The following is a 5,491-nucleotide window of genomic DNA, read 5'->3' on the forward strand; positions in this document are numbered from 1 at the left end:
TAATGTTCACAACATAAAAAGAATCACTACTATTAACTGAACCAAGTGGGAAGTTCAGTCTTTATTGGGAAAACACAAGGGAAAGTGAGATGTGGGAAGAAGGAAGGGAGACAGAAGTATGGATTTATCCAATTCCCTGTACTTTTAAAGAAATTTAAAACATTTCCAGGTTTAAATATAATCATCAACTAATGTAATAAAAAACAAGATAATAAGCTAGGAAAGATAAGGCAAATGCTTAAAAGTATAAAATAAAATGACAAAATGAGAATGAAATCAATTAATTATTAAAATGAAATCTAATTAAGGAACTTTAAGTATTAGAAATGAAAATTACATCTTAGCTAAGTAAACCACAATTATATGTGATTATTTTTCAGAAACTCAAAATTGGGAAAAGTTAAAAAAAAAACAATAAGGTGGAAGGAAAGAGAAATAAAAAGCAAACAAACAGCGATGAAGCTGAAGAAGATACACTAAAGATAGAACAGAATAGGAATGGCACCGACAGCAATACTATCGATAAAGCTGAAATAAAGAGAAGTACCAATTGGGATAGAGTGGCTTTATATTGTCAGACAACTACAATAAATATAAAATAGTCTTAAGTGATGTTGAATCTATCCACAGAATCACATAGTATTAAAATAATGAAGAACCTATTAGAAACAGGAGGAGTTGATTTAAAAATAAAGCATCTAGTAGTATACTTTGATACAGAAAAATAAAATTAGGATGGATTTTAAAATTTAATGTTATTAATAACATCATATTTCAAGCTAGCTAGCTGTTGTGAGTTACAATTATTAAAATCACTCATAATATATTTTCAAAAACCAATTTCTTAGCCTATATGAAGGGTTTCAATAATTCCAAAAAAATTATTATATCAACCAAATTTCTCAAAAATGGCATATTATCAACATACTGGCTTTTACAAACAATTATTTGTAAACAAAAAAATTGTTAAGCAGTAGAATCAAGGAAGAAATTAAGACCACAGATAAGGATGACTGAGAGGGTCATTATCACCACAGGCATGGACCTCACATCCAAACAGGAAATAGCTAAGTTATAGCAAAAATGCTTCATAGCTCAGGTCTCAGTGATCTGGATTTTGTAGGTCAGCAGCTTGAGCGTATGTGTGCAGCTGTGGCTTCAAACAATCACACCAGCACATAGCTAAAAGCTATGTATCTATCCTATTCAGTCTGGGCAGGGCTATTCCCAACAGCGCAAGCCTCCCTATGACCAGTAGAGTTACAGTGGCTATCACCAGTAAGGGCAGCTATGGTTCTTCGTATGGACAGGCACAGAACACAGGCTGTAATAATCAGCTTCCAGGAGCATGATTCCACTGGAGGCTATGGCAGCAGCCTGAGTTCCCCACTCATAGGCAGAGCATCAGTCCTCCTACCCTGCCTATGCCCAACAGCCAGCCAGCTCCAACTTCCATCTTGGGAACGTTATCAGGTGGCAGTTCTTAGAGCAGGGGCTGTGGGCAGCCCCGGTGTAGAAGCAATAATCAACAGTATGACAGTAACTCCCGATAGCAACAAAGCTATGGATAGCAGCAAAGCTTCTGTAACCTGATTTAGGATTATGGAGTGCAGAAGCAGTGCAAGAGTAACAGTGGAAGAAAGTGGTGAAAGCAACTGGGGCTCAGATTACTCCTTTCTTCATCAGTGGTGGTGGTTATACTTGTGGCAATTAAGACCATAGTAATGGTGGGTGGGTGCTCTGGGGGAACCAGCAGAACAGTGGGGGGGCTATGGATAAGGTTGATGAAGGTGGTTACAACCACAGCAGTAGTGTCTATGAACCCAAAGGCCATGGAGGTAGCATGTGCACATAATTCAGACAGCAATGCCATCTTTGTGAAAGGCTTGTGTGAGAATGTTACAATTGAGTCTACGGCTGATTACTTCCAACAGATTGGAATTATTAAGACAGATTAAAAAAAATGGAAAGTCTGTGATTAATTTGCATACACACAGAAAAGCTGGCAAGCTGACAGGTGAGACAACAATTGTATTTGATGACCTACCTTCTGTTAAAGGAGCTATCAAGTGGTTTGATGGTAAAGAATTCTCTGGGAACCCTACCAAGATTTTATTTCCTACCTGTAGAACAGATTTTAATCAGGGTGGTGGAATTGGTTGTGGAGGCTGAGGGCAAGGTGGACCCATTGACAGTGGAGGTTGTACAGGAGGTGGCAGAGTGGTGGCAGTGGCTGGGGAGGATTCTCTAGTGCAAGTGGTGGAGGCGGCAGACAGCAATGAGCCAGGTCCTCAAAGTGTCCCAATCCTCTGTGTGAGAACATGAACTGAGATGACTGCAACCCAAAAAAAGCCCCTAAACTAGATGGGCAACGAAGAGGAACCAGGAGGTTCTCATATGCAGGGTGACTATGGAGATTACTGATATAGCAACAAACGATATGATCAGAATGGCTACCCGGCTGAATCAAGGATGGTGGGGCTTCTGAGGGTAGCATGGTGATGGGCACACAGGCTTCTTTGCCTTGGCAAGATGAGCTCCAGAGGTGAGCACAGACAGGATGGAGGGAGAAACCCTATTAATTTGACTCCTGCTCTTCTAGGAAAGGTCTTCCTCATGTACTTAGTGCTGCCTTTGTTATTTTATAACTTTGCAATTTAGGATTGCCTATGCCTTGTTTGTTTGTTTTTGTTGTTATTGGTGGTGGTGGTGGTCGTGGTATTGTTTTTGTTGTTGTTGTTGTTGTTGGTGGTGGTGGTGGTGGTGGTGGTGTGTGTGTGTGTGTGTGTGTGTGTTGAGAGCACTGTAATTTTAGCCATATCAGTGGTTCTCATTTGAAAAAAATCATTTTAGTCAAAACACAAAAAGATATTTTATAAAAATAAATATGTATGGTTCATGCTTTTTAACAAGAAAATGAGTAATAGACATAGAAATTGAAATTCATACGCTAGAAGCAGAACAGTTGACTTGCAAAAGAAAGAGTTTTAATTTTTGACAAGGCTAAATAGAAAGATGGAACATAAATATACATTAAGAATGAGAAGCACCTATTGTTATGGAAAAGAAAAAGTTACATTCATTGGAGAATATAAGGAAGAGGTCACAGGCATAGCACTGATTATACTCTTCACACAGACGAAGGGCATCAGATCATATGCTTTTTAAACAAGAAACACATCTAACACAAATAACCATAAAGTTTTGAATAAAACAGTGAGTTAGAGATTGACTAAAAAAGTATACATATGCAAAAAGCTATGGGTAGAAATATGTGTAATCTAGTTCAAACACATTAAATGAGGAAGTTTATTTTCTTAATGAGCAAGAGTAGAATGTACAATGGAAATATAGCAAGCACCTATTCTACATGTCAAATAACATGTCCCAGAAATAAGGTAAAACAGAACATGACAACCAAACATCCACAATTGTGATAGCCATAGAAAAACACTGGCAAACCTCTGTGTGTGTGTGTGTGTGTGTGTGTGTGTGTGTGTGTGTCCGCGTGTGTGGTGTAGGCTAGGGTCTTTAGCATTGCCACGTAAAACAACCCACCATTCTCTTTGAAAATAAATGGAATTAATAAACTGTAGCAGCTTTTCCAAAGCTCACATTTCTTCCGAGAGAGACCATGAAATGCTAGCAAAACTCCTTGGAGCGCTCTCTGTGCATGGAAATGATGCTTGCTTGCTGTTTAATGTTTCTTCCAGAGACAAAGACCGAACAAACAAATCAAAGCGGCCCCTAAGCATTTCAAATATAACAGCGTACGACTTGCTGGTATCCTTGGGCACTCTATCGCCACATCAGGAAGAAGGAGAACCGGAAACATGACACGCCTCCTCAGCGCCATGCACATAGTAAATCCCACCAACTCCAGGAATCATTCTTTCCCTGCAAACTCTGTGAACGTCGCCTTGGATTCATGAAAGACATGAACGATGTGACCACATGGAAGCAGCAAGGAAAAAATACACCGAGTCTCACTATCCCTCCGCGCTTCGCAGAAGGATGAAGGAACTTTGGGCAACATCTAAGCGTTGACCAGGCTTGTGCTGATTGAACTCTGTGTTTCGGAGTGGTCCCACCATCTTACTGCTTTTAGAAGACACAAAGTAACATCTAGCTCAGAGAAACAACGTCTCATTTTTAGCAAGATTTAAAACATGGTGGGAGATTTTTAAATAGTTGTCTTCATAAACTTAAAGATCAAATAGACAAAAGCACATGCCAGTTTAAAGGTTTGGAAACACACGGTTCTGATGAATACACACAATGAGACCATCTGTCATACCAAAAAGTGCTCTTTTTAAATTATATCTGAAACATTTACAAAAGGGAACCTAAGTGGGCCACAAATACAACATTAATATATTTTCAAGTTGAAGTCTTATGAGCTAGCTCCCTTCTGTCTGATTCATGAATTCATTCATTCATTCATTCAATATTTAAGAGAAGCTCTTGTCTGCCAAGCACTGATAATTGAGCCAGAAGAAAAAAAATAAATTTAAAAGTCCTCTTTTGAGCTTGGGGAACTAAAAATTATTTCTACAAAATAACCAATATTAAATAATAAATCAAATTGCAGTTACAAGCTACTTTGAAAATATTAATTATAATACTTTCTAGTGAAAACTGTCCTTAGGGAAAACTCAGACCATTTAATGTTTTCATTATTAAAGAAGCAAGGCATAAATAAGTAAATAAAGAGTTTCCCATAACTACAACTAACTAGTTAATGAAAATACTGGTCTGGAAATGTATCCATAGATTGCAACAGGCCCACATGAACTGTTACCCATTGATTGACCCCTGTTTTCCCACGGGGACATATGAAGGGATCATGGAGGGAAAGTCGGGGCTCAGCCTGGAGGAGACGCCAACCTTTCCTTCGAGAATGTTGAAAATGGTGTTCTTGGTTATAACCACTGTGCATCTCTGCTTCCTGAGTGTCACCTCTTAAGTGACCTGCTTCAGGCCTGAATTGTATTATCTGAAGATCAATGGAGTCCTAGGTAATAGGGATTAAGGTCAATTCCTTAAAAAAGGAAGCCTGGGGAATAAGAGAGATATCTATTGTACTAAACATTCTGGTCAGGCTAAGCCACAGACAAGAAGGCCGGATACCCTCAAACACAGTAAGAATGGGAGGCCTCACAGCCCACTCCCATGACTACATCGATCTTCCAAATAAAAAACCAGCAAAGACATCTTAGAGCTAAATTCTGTTTTAGCTTGACTGGTCATCACAACAGCAGATGTGGAATAGATATTGTCAAAGGCAAATGGAGCCATCTCTGAAACTGATCACATTACAGAGGCAAAAAAAAAAAAAAAAAAAAAAAGCTTCACACACACACACACACACACACACACACACACACACAAAAGTCTCTCCATCCTATCAGATTGCAGTGAGTGAAATAAAACCAGAAAGCCGGAGCAAGACCTCAGAAAACACATCAATGCTTGGAGACTAAAGAATGCA

This window comes from Mus caroli, chromosome 13, assembly GCF_900094665.2.
Source record: "Mus caroli chromosome 13, CAROLI_EIJ_v1.1, whole genome shotgun sequence".
In the NCBI taxonomy this organism is placed as follows: Eukaryota; Metazoa; Chordata; class Mammalia; order Rodentia; family Muridae; genus Mus; species Mus caroli.